This window comes from Gracilinanus agilis, chromosome 4 (genome assembly GCF_016433145.1).
Source record: "Gracilinanus agilis isolate LMUSP501 chromosome 4, AgileGrace, whole genome shotgun sequence".
Classification (NCBI taxonomy): Eukaryota; Metazoa; Chordata; class Mammalia; order Didelphimorphia; family Didelphidae; genus Gracilinanus; species Gracilinanus agilis.
Window position 1 is genome coordinate 432,385,543 of NC_058133.1, and position 19,573 is coordinate 432,405,115.

Here is a 19,573-nt window from a genome sequence, read left to right on the forward strand (position 1 = left end):
GAGAAACAAAGCACTTCCATTGGGCTGCTGGGCAGAGGATTAGGTGATATGAGAAATATCCTCAGGCAATGTGGAAAGGGGGAAGGGAACAGCCCCTTCTCCAAAGCATACCATAGGTTCTCCTACATGGTCCTAGAGCAGGGGTCGGCAATCCTTTTGGCTGTGAGATCCATAAACGCCACATTTTTTTAAAAAGTAATTTCATGAGAGCCGTACAGTGCTCACAGTGTGCGCTCCTGTAACAGCGCCTGAAAAAAAAATTGACTTTATGGCTCCTGCAGAAAGAGCCATATCTGGCCCTCAAAAGAGCCAGATATAGTTTGAGAGTCATACGTTGCCAACCCCTGTCCTAGGCCATTCGATCTGCCTTATAAAATATGCAATGGAAACTTACTTGTGCTTTGCAACCCCCATTGGTTTTCAAAAGATTTTAAAATAAACATGTATCTGGATAAAAATAATTATCGCACATGATTATCATATTATACTGGTAATTAGATTTACTTTCCACTGTAAAATTATTGAGAGTGAATTTTGAAATCATGTTTTTTATGAGTTTACTGCTAGAATCACATTTCAGGTCAGGATATGAAAATCCAAAGGTCTCCCTGGTTTATAGATTTCCATTAAGGTGCCGTGTAGTACACAAAGACCCAGAGGCAAAGGATCCAGATTTAAATCCTGGCCTCTATGACCTTGAGAAAGTAAGTCATTTGATCTCAAACCTTCTTCCTCTAGGAAATGTAAGGATAATGTGAATTAGATATTGAAGGTCGATCCTAACTTTAAAATATATGATCCTGGGGGTATAATTAGGTGGCTCAGTGGATAGAGAACTAGGTCTGGAGACTGGAGGTCCTGGGTTAAAATTTGGCCCTAGACTACTTCCTAGCCACATAACTCTTGCACAAGTCACTTAACCCCAAATGCCTAGCCTTTACTGCTTTTCTGTCTTGGAACCAAAACTTAGTATTGATTCTAAGACAGAAAGTAAGAGTTTAAAAAAAAAGACAAAATATGTAATTCTAATGGGGCTGTGAAATGGAAAGAGTTTAATAGTTCAAGATTTGTAGAATGAAAAGTATAGAAGCACTTTACAATTACACACAAAAAATATTACTTCATTTTTTCTGTACAATAACCTTGGAAGGTTAGAGCTATTGTTATCCACATTCTACAAATGAGAAAACTTAGGTAAGTGACAGTTAAATGACTTGCCCAGGGATACAGAGTTTATAAGTGTCTGAGGCTTGATCTGAACTCAGGTTCAGCATTTTATCCACTGTACCACCTGTGGATATCATAAAGTCCTGATGGTATCTGAGTACTTTGGATGGAAAAAAAGGTAAAGGCCTTATCTTATGACTTCTTGGGACATATATGTCATCTTATGCCATAAAAAGCTGGCTAGGGACATGGGCTAGGTGGAAGGAGGGAAGGGTGGAAACAAGGCATGTTACTTTAATTTTTACTATACACTCAAAATTAGTGCATCTACAGGAAAAGTAGGGGGAATTTTAACAGAACCGTCCTTTCCCTCTTGTTCCCAGGAACAGAGATAATAATAATAATTGTCATTATTATCATTAATTGTTGTTCAATAGCATCTGTTTGTGACCTCGTGGATCATTGTATGCCAATACTGACCATAGGATTGTCATGGCAGTGGTTTTCCATTTCCTTCTCCAATGGATTTAAGCAAATAGAGATTAAATATGTCTAGGGTCACACAGCTAGGAAATGTCTGAGGTCAGATTTGAACTCTAGTCTTCCTGACTCCAGCTCCAGTACTGAATTTACTGAGCCACCTCCCTGGTTCCTAGCCAAAGTCCACCAGAGGCACATAGCTAGAAAGTGTCTGAAACTAGAACTGAACTTGGATCTTCCTGATTCCAGGCTAAGCACTCTATCCACTGAGCCATCTAGTTACTTTATTTATTATTACTAATTATTATTATTATTATTATTATTATTATTACCTACACTTATAGCACTTCAAGGGCTTTACAAATATCATCTCACTTGAACTTCACAACCGGCATAGGAGGCAATTTTTTTTAATTATTCCCATTTTATAGATGAGGATTGAGGTAGACAGAGGTTAAATGACTTGCTCAGGGTCCCATAGCTAGTAAGTGTCTAAGGCAGGATCTGAACTCATTTCTTCCAGTTTACAAATTCTGCAACCTATCCACTGAGTCACCACACTGTTCAAAGATTAACTTTTACTTCAATATTATCTTGAAAGGACAGCACAAAGTAGTACATATGCATCAAAGGAAACTTTGATAAGCGTGCTTAAATAAATGTTTTAAGCAGATTAATGGTAATAGAGACATATTGCCTCCCCCTTAATACTTGGAAACTGAGTAGTGAGGGATGTTGTACAGTGGAAAGATGAGTGGATCTAGAATCTGATAAACTAGGTTTGAACTCCACTGTTACTATCCACTTCCTTGTGTGATCTTAAGGAAACCTGAGTTTCCTTATTTATTAATTGAGACTATATTAAAAGATAGAGCTCTCAAGTGCTCTGATTAACTGTAATGTTAGCCACTAGATGTCAGTAGAGTCCAATAAAACGCCCCCCAAATCCATACTTTCCCTCTCCTCTCTATCCATTATTGTCTCATTCAGCTATTTGCTGGATTTAATTTTTCTTGAACTGAACTGAGAGTAAATGAGTTCCTGCCATTATTTGTAGACAACTTCCCTTCCCACTGCACCCACAGTGACCATGTTTTCATTTCCAAATTTAATTAAGACTTCCAGCTTAATGATATTTTTCTTTGTTACCACAATAAATATATACTTCACTGTACCTTCACTTTCTGTTGATGAAAGTGAAGGATAATCATGAGTCCTTCATAAATCTATTGGTAGCTATATCTCTATGATGACACAACAGTATCGAAGCAGAGATGCCTTCCACTAGACAGATTAAAATGTAATTGTGAGGGGGCAATTAGGGGATTCAGTAGATTATATTCCAGGACTAGAGTTGGGAGGTCCTGGGTTCAAATTTGACCTCAGACACATCCTACATATATGACCGTGGGCAAGTTACTTTACCCTGTTGCCTAGCTCTTATTGCTCTTCTGCCTTGGACCCAATACATGCATTGATTCTAAGCTGGGGAGTAAGTTTTTATTTTTTAAATGTAATTGGGAAATAACAAAATAAAAATAGATAAAGCTTTTTAAACTGTCATTATGCAGCCCATAAGGACTGTTGTGTATAGTTTTGTGGCCCCCGTTTTTATCTTAATTCAATAGTCCTAGTATAGAGAATAGTCCCATTGGAAGTCAAGAAGAAGGTTTACCAGAATCTCACCCTATTTCTGAGAGAAGAACTATTTTAAATTCCTTTGGAGTGCCAGGGAAAGCAGGCCAGACAATGATAAAGTACTACAAGGCAGTGGTAATCTTGAGAAAGGCCATCTGGGTTCTGAAAAGGGCAATAGTAAATGTGTAGCATGAATGAAACGGATTCACCTCAGTTAGCCTTCTAGAAGAAATGGTGATAACTGGTGCTGTGCTACATAGCTTTAAATTATAAACTGCTTCTAGAGGTTTTCTAGTAAATGAAAACAGTCATTTCTCAAAAAATGAAAAGGATACACTTTCAAATTCAATCTGGATTATTAACACCTTCTTAAGCCTAGACAATCAACAGAACAGAAAATGAAGCCCTGATGTGTAAAGCGTGCTAATTTCTAAGGTGAAAAAGTTCTCACTGAATATTTAACCATCTACTCTATCTAGTTCTAACTGGCTTCAGTTTACCGCCTGAACACCACAATTTCTCGGGATCGCCCAAACTGAAAGAAAAAGTTGCAACATGTCACCAAAGATAAATGACATGAGTGAAGAAGTGTGAACAGTATCATCTAAGTCCCATATGACAAGATAAGGAAAAACTGATGACACATTGAAAGTAAATGATAGTAAACAGATCTAATCTACGGCCTCTGAAACCTGCAAAATGTTAAGAGCTCTAGAGGAAATCATCTAGTTCACTGAGTAGAAGGCATGTGGATGATTTTTAAAAAGGATATTTACAGAGGCATAAACACAAACTCACTTCCTACTCCAAAAGCCTTCTAATACTTTCCCTAAATGTCTCCTTTGCTCCCATCATTCTCAACTTTTTATCGTGTTTAGCTGTGTATATCTTCCCAGCTCACCAACTTCCAGTAGACTATAAGCTTTGGTTTTAACTTTATATGCTTACCACAATGCCAGAACGCTGTGGAAGTTTAAAACAATGTTTTTATTAAATAGAGGCAACCTCATGAAGCCAAGATTGCTGCTCTTCTAATTCATTGTACTCTGTGGTTTCTGTCCCTGCTCATCTTCATAAGTGAGTTGGTAGAATTTCTCAGGGTTTCTTTCTGCAGGGTTTGGAACCCAGCTGATTGAGCTTGTCTTTCTGTTTTCAAGAAAAACAGGACCCCTGTTTTCTAGAAACTTTCTCTGTATTTGGGAAGCTAGAGCAATTGGGGGATTATCAGCACATTAATCTACAATCATTCAACATGAAATTCAGGTTGTGCTCAGGAATACCTGAGTCCAAATCCCAACTCAGACACTAAATGGATTATCTTGAACAAGTCATTTAACCTCTGCCTCAGTTTCTTCAACCACAAAACAACAGGTTAATAATAGCACCTACCTCCCAGGAAATGAAATGAGATAATATAAAGCATTTAGCAAAGAGCATTTGCATAGATGTTTCATAAAAGTTAGCTTTTATTGTTGATGTTGTTGGTTAGTCTGTTTTGGCTGTGGCTGACTCTACCTGACACTATTTGGGGTTTTCTTGGCAAAGATACCGGAGCAGTTTGCCATTTCCTTCTCCAGCTCATTTTACAGATGAGAGAACTGAGTTAAACAGGGTTACATGATTTACCTGAGGTCATATATGAACTCAGGAAGATTAATCTTCCTGACTCCAGGCCCAGAATTCTATCTACAGGACCACCTAACAGGTCTTATTATTAGCAAATATTTCAAATATACCTTTAAAGCAATGGCCAATCTAAGAATCATTTTCATGTCAGAGATAAAGTTTTGGTTATATCCAAATGATCTTATTATAGATTTAGCACTTTCTGGAAGTTAAACCTCCTCCACAGAGGAGGATACCAATTATGACCACTATACCACTAGGATTCTCATTGGAGGCAAAGACAGACACAATCCGCTATTTCTCTGGATACATTTTGTTAGCACACTGGGGAAGACTGGTGTTTAGAGGCATGTCCATATCAGAAAAACTTCTCCTGAGAAACCAAAACAGTGGCTTTCCTAGCCCCAGAGACTCATCTGTGTCTAATTTTCACCCCCTAAATAACCCAGTTGACCTAAAAGAATAAGATGAATATGGGTGGCTACAACCTAAAGACAGCACGGTTGCAGTCAGTCAGATTATCCAAAAGTAACCAATAATGGCTTTGATGTCTTCCTTAAACTCCCCACTGGAATGACACTGAAATTGCTCACAATTTCAACTGATCTATACATTTCTGTGGAACTTCTATCACATAATACTAATAAAATGGCAACCGGGTTGTTATATACAACAAAAAACAATAGGACTGCAAGCAAAAAGAGGAAACTATGCCCAACCATCCTAGCAGGGAATTGATCAATGGTTAGAGCCATTAAATGATATGATACATGGAATAAAATGATTGCAGCAAAAGATGCATACGCTCCCCAAGTGATGTATTTAGGATACAGTTATTTAATTATAAAAAGCAACAGCATAAAGGCTGGCAAATGACGATTATTCCTGAAACTTGAATATTTTCACTGATCAATTAATCAATAAATATTTGAGTGTCTATAACATGCAAGGCACTGCACCACATTTCTGTTCAATAATAATTTCTTTCAAAAATGAACTTTAAAAAATATAATTATTGACTTTATATATATATATATATGTTTTATTCATAGGAAATATAGAATTCCTTAGTGACTGCCCCCATAATTTCAAATCACTATTTCCTCAATCAATTGGTCTATGATCAGATGATGCAAAATACTCATCTAAGCAAAACATAATTAGGAAGGTTAACTTCCTATCAAAAAGAAAAAAATAAACTTAAATAATATGTGACAAAGTCAACTAGAAATTAGGAGTTATCCAAGACAGTCTTTCTTTGTATTAGTACAGTTATTTGAATGTAGGTTGCCTCTTTATTAAAACAATTACATTCTGTACATCAGTGTTACCAAAAGGAAAAAGGAAAAAAATATATTCTTCTTGGGATGAGATCAGGACTTAGCTTTGTAAGGCACATGGGGTATTTTCAGTGGGAAATTTGTATATGTGTATCTGTATTAATAAAATGAAATAAGCAGTATATACTAGTTAAGGAAACTTAAAGACAGGCAAGAGAGACTTGAAACATCATATAGAAAAACAGTAGTAATTAATTGGCCTAAAATGTATAAAGCACAGCAATTTGACACCAAGACTATGTGAAAAGAATTTAATATGACCAGAAGTTATGGCAGAGAAAAGGTGAAGAAACTGTAAAATCATACAAAGAATGGATGGGGCAGGGGAGAACATTCACATTCTATATTAGAAGATTTTCCATGAAGAAATGGTAGAGGTAGGGGATATTGGAGGGAGAGACTATGTATCCGACATAGAGCAGGTCATGGGCAGGGGAATGGATAAGGAAGCAAGCCATATCTATTTAATGATAGTTAGCATTTATAATAGCACTTAAGAGTTTATAAAGCATTTTACATGTATTATTTCATTTGATCCTCATAACAACCCTGTACAGAAGATCCCATTATTATCTCCATTTTACAGATGAGGATATTGAGTTTGAAGATAAGAAACTTGTCTAAAGTCACACAGGTAGTAAGTTTCTGTGGCAGGATTTGAATTGAGATCACTTATTAATCCAACCATTCTGGATGGCAATTTGGAACTATGCCCAAAGTGCTATAAAAGACTATCTGCCCTTTGACCCAGCCATGCCACTGCTGGGTTTATACCCCAAAGAGATAATAAGGAAAAAGACTTGTACAAAAATATTTATAGCTGCGCTCTCTGTGGTGGCAAAAAATTGGAAAATGAGGCAATGTCCTTCAATTGGCGAATGGCTGAACAAATTGTGTTATCTGTTGGTGATGTAATACTGTTATACTCAAAGGAATAATGAACTGGAGGAATTCCATGTGAACTGGAATGGCCTCCAGGAATTGATGCAGAGTGAAAAGAGCAGAACCAGGAGAACATTGTACACAGAGAAGGATACCCTGTGGTACAATTGAACATAACGGACTTCTCTACTAGCAGCAATGCAAGGATGCAGAGCAAGGACTTATGAGAAAGAAAACTAGCCACATTCAGAGGAAGAACTGTGGGAGAAGAAACACAGAAGAAAAACAACTGCTTGAACACATGGGTTGAAGGGGATATGATTGGGGATATAGATGCTAAACAATCATGGCAGTGCAACTATCAGTGATATGGAAATAGGTCTTGATCAATGACACATGTAAAACCCAGTAGAATTGTGCATTGGCTATGGGGAGGAAGGGGGAGTTTGGGGGAGAGGGAAAGAACATGAATCATGCAACCATGGAAAATATTCTAAAAAATAAAATAAAATAATTGAGATCACTGAAGTGGTCTATCCACTGTTTATGAGCAGCATCTAATGTGATATGAAATTCCAAAAGAATTAGGTAAGTTGATTTGGGCAAAAATGGAAATGGTCAATGATGAAACATGCATGGGAAAATAAATATATTAACACATTGTTGGTAGAGCTGTGAATTGATATTATCATTCTGAGAGGCAATCTGAAATTATGCAAATAAAGTCACTAAAGTGCCCATACCCTTTGACTCAGAAATTCCATTGCTGAGAATATATTCTACGGAGTTAATTTACAAAAATGAAAGTCTCCAGATATACCAAAAGATATAGAAGAGAATAGAGGCAGAGGCAGAGATAGGAGCTACTGATAGAAATATAAAAATAAAGATATATTAGTACTTTTTTATAGTAGCAAAGACTTGGTAACAAAGTAAATGCTTATGGATTGAAGAATGGCTAAATGAATTATGATATATAAATGTAATGGAATAGTTCTATACTTTAAGAAACAGTAAGGATGAATACAGAGAAGCATGGATAGAACCACATGAACTGATACAAAATGTTATAAGTAGTATATGCACAATGACTCTGACAGTGTAAATGGGAAGAACAATAACAACAAAACTATAAAAATTAAATGTCTAGAAATTATAAAAACCAAGCCTGACTACAAAGAAAAGACATGGCTGTCTGGTGCCTAGGAAAGTTAGCACAATGAAGAGAAGAGAATCAACCAGAAGGCTGAGATCCTGAAGTGTATGGAGGACATCAAGGAGAAAGGTGTGAGACCAAAACTGACCATTATGGACACACCAGACTTCAGGGATGCTGTTAGTACCCAGTGCTAGAAGCCCATTACAGATTACTTGGACCAACAGTTCAAGCAATACTTCACAGATGCGAGTGGCTTCAATTACAAGAACATTTGGGGCAGTCAAGTGCACTGCTGCCTCTACTTCATCTTCCCCTTTGGGCACAGGTTGTGACCAATGGATGTGGAGTTCATGAAGGCCCTTCATGAAAAACTGAATATTGTTCCCCTTCTTGCCAAAGCTGACTGCCTCATCCAGGGAGAATTCTGAAAACTGAAGGAGTGGATCTGGGAAGAGATTGATAGGTTTGGGATCAAGGAGTACCAATTTCCAGATTCCAACTCAGATGAAGATGAGGAGTTCAAGCATTAGAACCAAGAGTTAAAGGAAAGCCCACCCTTTACCGTCATAGGCAGTAATATCATGGTCAAGGCCAAGGGTCAGTGGGGCGGGGAGGTTCTATATCTGGGACACCATAAAAGTGGAGAACCAAACCCATTACAATTTTGTGAAGCATCAGGACCTGCTGATCTAGATGTGCATGTATGACCTGAAGGACATTGGCTTTCATTATGAAAATTACCAGTCCCACTGCATCCAGCAGATGATCAGCAAACTGTCCCAGGATAGCTGGACTGAGAGAACCATCCCTAGACAAAGAGGCAGAAAAGCTAAAGTGGATGCAGGAGATGCTTGAGAAGATAAAGCAGTGATGCTGGGTCTGACTCAGAGCCCCCACCCTAAGAAGTTGCTCCTCTAACTCCCTCCAAAAAGATGAGGAAGCCAGGTCCTCCTTGTTGTTGGAGGTTCCCATATGGATGAGCCCTAAAGCCAGAAACTAATTTATTCTCAGCTGGTACTGACCAGCCTAAAGTAGGGTAAGATGCTCCCTATGTGCCTCCTGTGCCTCCTGGGCTAGGCCACCACCCTGTCTGAGACTTGGGTGGCAAGGAATAGACAGACTGGGGGCAAGGGGGACCATGCTCCCTCACCCCTCCACCTCTCCCATCTAAGGGGCTGAGGCCTGGCCAGCTTATGCCTCATACCTACACCCAGCTCCATGTATCTCATAAGGACCAAAGCCTACTTGTAGGTAAAGGGGAAGGAAGTCTTGCCCCAACTCCCATCATTCTGCACTGAGACTCCTAGCAGACTTGGTAGGGAAAATGGTCAAGCTCTCCCCCTATCCCCTTCTTCCTTCCTCCCTCCCTTTTTTCCTCCTCTGGCTCTCACACTCAACCCCATTCTCCCCACTGCTGGGGGGTAGGTGTGTCACCATGGTGCAAGCAGGGCTATGTGTTCTCTCTCCCCCTCTCCTAGCCCCAGCTAGTCATTCCTGCCTATTTGGGGAGGGGAGAGAAGTTGACGGGGAAAAGCCAGAGGACTGAGGGATCGTGGGATTTACTGCCAGAAGACACCTCCAGGATCTTCTATCCTCTCCCCCTCATTTTACAGATGAAACATCACAGTGAGCCTAGAGTCCCAAAGACCTGAGTCCAGATGCTACCTTCAAAACTTACTGACTGTAAGACTGTAGCTGATAAAAAATTATATATATATGGGAAAATCGAAATCTTGCAATATTGGAAGGTTCATAATGCTTTGTCTAGTTAATTATCTGGCTATCCTGCTGCAAAAAAAAACTCAGGGGAATCTGAAAGATGGGACTGGTCTTGTGTAGGTGGACAGAAAGACAGGCTCATGTCTATAAAAAGTGAATATAGGGAACTTTGAGAGTTCTTTATGGAATCATCAACAACTTTAAATTAAGCCCATCTGACAAATCTTTATTTGTTCTTTAAGTCTTGGGGTACCTGGGGATTGAGGCTCCTGCTCCTACTTCAGATGTTAACGTTGCCTTCAGTCTCTCAGCTTAGTTCCTTAGAATCCAAGGTTTGATTGAATAATCTGAGACAGCTGGTTCCTCCCCAAATAGGGAAGGCTGTGGTTGAGTCTGAGGCCTTTCCCCATTTCAACCCCAGCCCTGTGAACTTTCAGTCTTTACCACAGCAGACTCACAAAACCAGCCATGGCAAAGCTGGTTCCCATCTTTGGGCCCTGGGTACAACACAGAATAAGTATTTTTTTAAACCCAGCTACATTTTCAGTAAGTATCCATTGCAGATACCATTAGATGAAGAATTAAGCTATAGTGCCACTTTAAAAGATTTCACAACCATTTTCTATACACCTGGGAAGTGCATGGCCTACTCCAACTCTTATTTACTAATTTTAAAAATTAAACCTTCAGGCTGTTTGCAAAGCGCACCAGAGTATATTTTATTTCTGTCCCTGAATACAAATCAGAACTTCTCAGTCTAAGAATATGCAATTATTTTGGACTGGACTTGTGATTTTATCATTATAGACAGCATCCAAGTAAGTTAACTTCTACCAAGGAAATCAGCCCTGTTTTTATGTTTATTAACTTAGAAAATTGCCATAGTGGTTGAAAATCATTGTCCATCCATCTCAAGCATCCTATCCTTAGGAGTGGTCCCAAGCCAGGTCCACCACCATTAATCTGTCATCCATGAATTCATTTGTTTATTTATTTATTTGTTTATTTTTTCAGCCATTAATTTAGACACACACACACACACACACGCACACACAAACACATATACGAATCTCTTTCTAGCCTTTAAATAATATTTCCTCGTGTCAAGTCCCTTAATCTGAAAAAAGTTAGAAAAATATCATTTGAAAAATGGGATACTTCCTTCCTTCTCTGATTTTGCAATCCTACTAAGATGAGATTGCAGACTCTAAAGAAATGGATCAACAAGTTTATCCCTTTACCACAAACCCTGTCTCTATCACACTTCTTCACTAAGCTTCCTGTTCCTCAAAAACCTACTGAAAGGGGGCAGGTAGGTGGCTCAGTGGAGAGAGAGTCAAACCTGGAGATGGGAGGTCCTGGGTTCACTCAGACACTTCCTAGCTGAATGACTCTCTCAGCAAAGCACTTAACTCTAACTGCCTAGCCCTTATTGGAACCATTACTATTAATTCTAAGACAGAAGGTAAGAATTTAAAAAAACCCAACCTTATTGAAATGCAAAATAATAGCAATGAAAAAAGTATAATTATTCAATTCTGACAGTTGAATTTCAAAGTCATGCAACAAAGGCAAGGCAAAGAAAAAAGCTGAAATGTAAACACAGTTTAAAAAATAGATTAGCACTCTGTTCTGCATTTGTCACAGTGGAAGGGAACTTGTGAAAGTTAAAAGTAACCTGATGACTTAGGTTATGGTTGGGCTGAACTCAAGAGTTAGAGGGAATTGGTATCAGTGAGTACAGAACTGACATAATATAATCAGAGCAAGACATGGTATACATATATGTGTGTGTGTGTATAATATATAATCATATATATTTTTGTTAAATTATGCTTTTCTTAGTATAGGAAGGGGAGGAAGAGTGGGGGATACCTGGGAATTTTAGTGTAACAAAAAATAAATTTTAAAATATAAGTGAGTACATGGGTTTATAATAAGTTGGCCACTACTAAAAGAAAATGTAAACAGGACAAATATTTTGAAAGAAAAAATTTGTTTGCAGAAGAAAAAGACTAGGTCTTACTATTCAAGCAGAAATGTGAAATTAATCTTGTCTTTCTATGGTGACTTGTTGGTTTGACTTAAGGAAACAATGTTCCTGAAATGAAAAAGGCACATGTTGCTAGAGTAATGGATATGAAATACTGACCCAATCCAATCCAATCAACATTTTTAAGTGCCTACTATCTATCTTCATATTTACATATCAATAGGTTCTGTAATGGAAAGTATCCAGAATTTAGAGTCTGAAGTTTCAATACATAAAAATGGGGTGAAAAGAGCATCTACTTAATTTCACAGGTATTTATCTACTGCCTATCTTCTCTAACTCTGTTACCCCACCAAGTAGTAATGATCTCCCCCTTGGAAGCACTTTATTTGGTAATTTTCTGGTGTATTTATCATGAAATGTGTGTCATAGCTATCTGTATGTTGGTCCTACTCCTCTTAAAATCTACTAGTCCTTAAGTTTCAAGATGGAAGGGACCTTGCCTTCTCTAAACCGTACATTTCCCTCAGTACCTATTCAAAGTGTCTTGCTGATGTTATATGCTTAATAAGGATTTATTAGATGAAGGAAGGAAAGAATTCATTTTAAAAAAGCAAACTGCACTGTTACTTTAACTTCCCTGGCTAAGACTGCTCTTGCTAGAAACAGGTGGTGTCTCAGAATACACACTTACGTGAGTCTTTGGTTGAGCTCAAGGAAAGTTTTATCAGTGGTAAACAACACATAGGCAATTGGCCAAGTGAAAAAAAAAATCTGCCTCTGAATCCTTCCAATAATACACCAGCATGAAGAGATCTGCAAAGGAAACTCATTCTTGAGGAGATATGTAAGACCAGACACGTATAACTCTCACTCCAAGGTATAAGGACTAGGGAAACACGGGAAGTCAAGGCAGGAATTAAAGAGAAAGTGGAAGACCTAAGTTTAAAACCTGTTTCAGACACTTACTACCTCTGTTACCCTGGGCAAATCACTTTCCTTCCATTTGCCTCAGTTCCCTCAACTGTAAAATGGGGACAAAAGCAGTACCTACCTCCCAAGGTTGTGAGGATCAAATGAGATAGTAATTGTAAAGCACTTGATAAAGCACCTCGCATTGCACAAGGTTATTATAAATTATAAATGTTAACTATTACCATTATTATTATCATCTCAGACACTTGCTATGTGAGCCTGTCTGTCTGCCTCAATTTCCCCAAAATGGTTATCATAATAGCACCTACCTCAAAGAGTTATTTTGAGAATCAAAGGAAGTAATATTTATAAAGCACCTACATCCCAGGGTTGCTATGACATAGTATTCGTAAAGTGCTTACTTAGCCCAGTTTCTGGCACATAGTAAGAGCTTAATAAGTGTGTGTTTCCTTCCTTGTGCTATTTTTGCTTTTTCAGTCACCCCAAGTAGTAGTTCAGGTCTCCATAGACAGATATACCTTAACAATGCATATTACAATAGGAAATCTTTTTGTTCTACATCACATTGAAGGATTTCATGAAAGTTTTGCCATAAGGAAAGAATACCAGCTAAGACTTTTTGTAGGTATTGGCACTCTGATCTCCTTTTCTCTTTCAAAATACTGTTCTACCTTTCCCCTTTTCTATCTTCTTTTGAACATTTTAACTAAAAAAAATTTAATCTAATAGCTTATTTGATACACCTTACCTTGAAGACCAAAAAAAAAAAAAAAAAGCTTAACATTAGCCCTAGAAAAGTATTTGTAGACAAATGTTTTCTAACTCCAAGAATAGCTCTGTATCCACTCTAATATATTACCCTTACATGCCCCAGACTACTTGTCTAATATCTCAGAAAGTACTCTAGCATTTTTCCAATATGGTGCACTCTGTTATTTTAGATGGTCAAGAAAATGAATTCTGTGATTAAATGAATATTCTTGTACATACCCTTAACAAAAAGACTAGACAAGCTACAATAAGATAACTTTAATAATAAAATTATACTGGGTCCAATGTAAGATAGTGTCTTCTTGGGATCCATCATTACACTATACATCTGTACAGATCCACTCTGTACAATTCTAGTTAACAAATTAATAGATTACAGAGAATACTGGTACACCTTCAATGACCCTGAGTCAATAAGTTTCAATGATTTATTATTCCCTCAATAATCAAATAAAAACTCCTCTGTATGGAACTTTAATGCACCTTCTCATCTTTATTGCAGCCTACCTTTCTTTTTTGTAATTTAAGTATTTTTCCATGGTTATATGATTCATGTTCTTTCCTTCCCCTTTTCACTCTCCCCTCCCAGAGCCAACAAGCAATTCCATTGGGTTATACATGTATTATCAGTTAATACCAATTGCCATATTATTCATTTTTGTAATAGAGCAATGTTTTAAAAACCACAAGCCCATATCCTATACTCATATAAACAAGTGGTAAATCAAATGTTTTCCTTCTGCATTTCTGCTCCCATAGTTCTTTCTCTCCATATGGATAGCATTCTTTCTCATAAGTCCCTTGGGATTGTCCTGTATCATTGCATTGCTATTAGTAGCAAAATCAATTACATATGCTCATCCCATAATGTTTTAGTTTCTGTGTACAATGTTCTCCTTGATCTGCTAATTTCGCTCTGCATCAGTTCATGGAGGTCTTTTCAGCTCCTATGGAAATCAAGCAGTTTATTGTTCCTTGTTGCACAATAGTATTCCATCACCAGCATAAACCACAATTTGTTCAGCCATTCCCCAATTGAAGGATGCCCCCAAATTTTCCCATTTTTTGCCACCACAAAGAATGTGGCTATGAATATTTTTGTACAAACATTTTTCCTTATTATCTCTTTGGGGTACAAACCTAGTAGTGGTATTGCTGGATCATAGGGCATGCATTCTTTTAAAGCCTTTGGGCATAATTCCAAATTGCCTTCCAGAATGGTTGGACACATTCACAACTCCAACAGCAAATTATTAGTGTCCCAAGTTTGCCCATCACTGGTCTAGAGTGATTTTAAATGGAGTTTCTCTTTCTAACTCATGCAGCCTAGCCCTCTAAGTTTATTACAAATAATACTTTTCTATGCTTACTAAAATAAATAATTAAAGAAACTAAAATAGAGAGGCTTTAAGTTCTTGAAAGAATTGAATAGAATTGCACAGTAGGAAAAAACATTAGCTTTGGAGTTTATGAACTCCAAGTTTGAGTCCATATTTTACCACTATTTGACCTTGGTCAAGTCATAACTTCTCTGGACATCAATTTCTGGGTCTGTAAAATAAAGGGACAGCAATACATAATTTCTAAGGTCCCTTCCACATTTGATGGGGGCAGGAGGGGAGTGGTATGTTTTGCAATTTGATAAGGATATCCATATCTTACAAATTCACTTGAACTTTGTCTGATAATAGGTTTGATATAATCTTGAATGATATAGCAAGGTGCATCAGTAAAAATTACTTTTTTGTAATCTTTAATATTCTAGTATTTATATTGTCTTGCCAATAGTACTTTTTACAGCAATGGTTTGCAACTGTTTTTTATCAGTCTTTTTGCTGTTGTTTCACTTTGAAGAATACTATATCACACTGTCAAGGAATAAACAACTCTTCTAGCCTCCAGTCCTTTTGAATGCCTCTGTTTTTTAAGTCTTAAGTACTCAGAACTTGTCTGTTCTTGGCACTGTTTTCCATTTTTTAATTATGCTTTCCTCATTTAAATCAGGGAGACACACAGAGTAAAGATAAAGGGCTGGAACAGAATCTACTATGGTTCAGCCAAAGTTAAAAAAGCAAGGATAGCTAGCATGATCTCAGACTGAGTGTAGTAGAATATCATTGCACATAAGAAAAGACAAACAAGAAGATCACAAAAAAAAAAAACAAACAAACCTGGGAAGACTTATATGAAGTGATACCAAGTGAAGTGAAATGAACCAGGAGAATTTTGTATATAGTAACAATCGACAGTGTCCAAATGTGAATGACATAACCAATATTAGCAATACAAGGATCCAGGACAACTCCAAAAGGCCCAAGACAAAAAATAAGCTATTCACTGCTATAGAAAAATTGAAGCATGTCATTCTTCACTTTATTTCCTCCATGAATTTTTTTCTACTGTGAGCAATATGTGTCTTCTTTTACATGATGAACATGGAAATCTGTACTGTATGATAGCACAAGGGTAACATAACAAGGCAAAAGATTGGTTTATATAATGCTACATAATCTACTAAACAAAATTTGGCCCTTGAGATGCCTTCAGAATGTAAATGGTACAATAGCAAATAAACAGAATTGTATTGTGTGTGAGTGAGTGAGTGTGAGTGAATGAGTGAGAGAGAGAGAGAGAGAGAGAGAGAGAAAGAAAGAGAGAGAGATGAGGGGGAGAGCATGGATCAAAATATATGAGAAAATGATTATTGAAAACTGTACCAACATATAATCTGGAAAAAATAACATAAAAAATTATGCTTTCTCTTGTGCTTCAGCACAACTTATCTTATTTCACTGTAGGCTTGAATAAGTCTTGAAATGCTTGGCTTTCCCACAGCAACAGCTGCTATTATATTTCTAACAGTCAGTGATGTGTGTTTTTTAAAGAACTACAACTGTTGTATGTTTCCTTGGAGTATTATCCATTCTTTAAAAACACACAATTAAAGATACACCAAAAAAGAGCAATAAAATGTGAGGCGTGGAATCCAACCTTTGATTGAAAAAAAAAAGAAATAATTAAAGGTAAGACCAGCTCCATCTAGTCTCATCTGCTCAAGACCAAACATTCTAAGTGTAATGTCAGTAGAAACATACACATATAGACACGCAGGAACATACGACCATTGCTATCACAGAATGAACTTATATAAAAATTATTGTTTGTCCCAATGAATTCATAGGCTATTCCATAGCTCATGGGCAAATAATACTTCTCCTAAGACCATAACTTTTGATAAAGCTACCAAAGGGATTAATTTTCTGTTCCATCTTTCTATTAACAACAATATACCTTTACTACGTTGAATCTGGCACTAGAGCTTGAAAAAGCTTTAGGGGTTTAGAGGACTACAAAATGAATCTAAGTCAATAGAATGATATACTATCTAAATAGCTAACACAATTGTAAGCTACAATAAGAGGAATCTACAGACCAACCAATGAGGTAGATCCTGTTCCTGTCACACTATGCCCTGGCCAAATAACCTTCAGAATATTATGTTTCATTCTAGAAACCACGTTTTAGAAACGGCACTGACAAAATTCCATTTGCCTGAGGAGAGTAACCAGAATGATTAGAAGAGTGAGTATAGTTGCTTAGATCAGCTAAACTAACCTAGGATGCTTAGCTTAGAGAAAATTTTATGGGAGAGACTTAGTAACTGATTCTAATTATGTGAAGGGTTATCACATTCAAGAGAGATTAGAATTGTTCTGCTTGAACCCAAAGTTTAGAACAGGGATGAATGATTCAAAGTTGCAAAGAAGCAACATTATAAAGAAAAGCACCCTAAAATTTGAGTTGACCCGAAGGATAATAGACTCCCTTAGGATGTAGTGAGTTATCTATAACTAAAATTCTTCTAGGTTAGATTGATGATGATTTATTTGGAATTTTTTAGATGACCACTGAATTCAATTTTAATTCAAACTATGTATTTCTTCAATAATATTAAGAAAAAATTAATTTTCATAATTTGGTCACCAAATTAATACATTTCCATAAATAAAATCCATTCATCATTTGTTATATTGTTTCATTTTTCTACTAAATGGAAAGTGAGCCAAAAGTATTATTGTATTTGGGGTACATTATAAAATGACCTTCTTAGAGATAGATCTATTCAGACTTCTTCCTTCTGCAGATTTCTTCATCCTGTTAGCTGAAATGATCTTGTGCCTCTAAATTCAATGATCCTTAACAACTAGTATAAGGCCTTTCACATAGTAAGTTTTTAATCACTATTGATTTGGTTGACTGCCTCCAATAATCTTCTTCCTGATATATTGCTATATATGTAGTCTATGATTATAATCTTAAAGTATATTCCATGTTCCTTTTAGACATTAATGAGTTTAGTCCTGAGTAATATACTTATTTCTGTAAAGATCATCCTTTGGAAATAGTGTAGCCCTGATGATCTAACAGTTAAAGTGCATCAGTATTAAGAAAATAAGTAAAATTAATCAGAATAAATGGTAATTTTAAACTGAAACATCTTATAATGTATTTTCTTTAGTGCTCAAAATTTCATTAATGCTTAGTGTTGTTGTATCATATGACCTGTTCTTGGAAGAGAAATGAGTAGAGAAGATTCTATATGACCCCTAATACCCATCAGTAACTATTCCTCTCATTGCTATTTCATTTCTGAGCCATCCAATCAATTACCCAGATGAATAATGACTTCTACTGCATACCTGCCATTATTATTTCCCCTTATTTTCCTATTTTCCATCTCTTAGGTTCCCCTAGTACAGTGGTTCCCAAACTTTTTTAGCCTACTGGCCCCTTTCCAGAAAAAATATTACTTAGCCCCCTGGAAATTAATTTTTTTTAATTTTAATAGCAATTAATAGGAAAGATAAAAAGCACCTGTGGCCATCACCGCTCTCCCTGGATTGCTACAGCACCCACTAGGGGGTGGTGGTGCCCACTTTGGGAATCACTGCCCTAGTAGAATCTACACTACCTACAGTGGAAAGTCTATGGGGTTTCTTCCCTACCCCACAGGGAAAGTATGGTATAATGGAAAGAGTAATGAATATGTAGTCAGATACTTTAATTATTAGTTGGATGTCTTTGGGCATATCACTTAACCTCTCTTAATTTCAGTTTAATTTTCTGTAAAATACAAATGATGATACTTGTCCTCCCTACTTTGTAGTTTTAATATGAGAATCAAATGAAATATTATATTAATTATTTCCAGGCCTATATTTCAGTAAATGTCACAATCTATTAACTCAGTTTGTCTTTGACACTATAAAGCAATTAGAAATGCACAAAAAACAATAACAAACAAAAGGTGGGGAAAATAGAAATTCCTATGTAGAAATTCCTACAGAAAAATCATTAAAATTTAAGAAAATGAGCTTTGAAGGCCTCTTAATACAATGAAATATTATGAGGTAAGAAAATCTTAAGAGAAATCTCCAGAAGAAGAAAATAATTCTGCATTAAGCAGCACTAAGAAAAGTGACTAGAATGGCTGTAGGAACCCCCCAAAATGGTAGAAGGCCCAATAAAAAAATTTAAGGATGGGCTCATGAAGGAAATCATAGCTCTTAATGAAAAAAAGTTATACAAATAGATGCTTTACTATACTATTGTGCCATAATAAATGACAAACAAGACGATCACAAAAAACACCTGGATTTATATGAAGTGATGCAAAGGGAAGTGAATTGAACCAGGAGAACTTTATATACAGTAACAACAATTATTATGTATGATAATCAACTATGAATGACTTAACAATTATCAACAAGTCAAGGATCCAGGATAATTCCAAGGTACTCATGATAAAAAAAAAAAGGATACCCATCACCATAGAAGGAACAGATAGAGTCCAAATGCAGA

General features: G+C 36.7%; 1 protein-coding gene and 1 pseudogene across 1 annotated transcript in view; one reads left to right on the plus strand and one right to left on the minus strand.

Annotated features, from left to right (window-relative positions):
• LOC123244634 overlaps positions 1 to 9,147 on the plus strand; it is a 44,669-nt pseudogene extending 35,522 nt beyond the window's left edge.
• RPS6KA2 (ribosomal protein S6 kinase A2) overlaps positions 1 to 19,573 on the minus strand; it is a 538,080-nt gene that overhangs the window by 465,322 nt on the left and 53,185 nt on the right. The gene's annotated exons all lie outside the window — the stretch shown is intronic.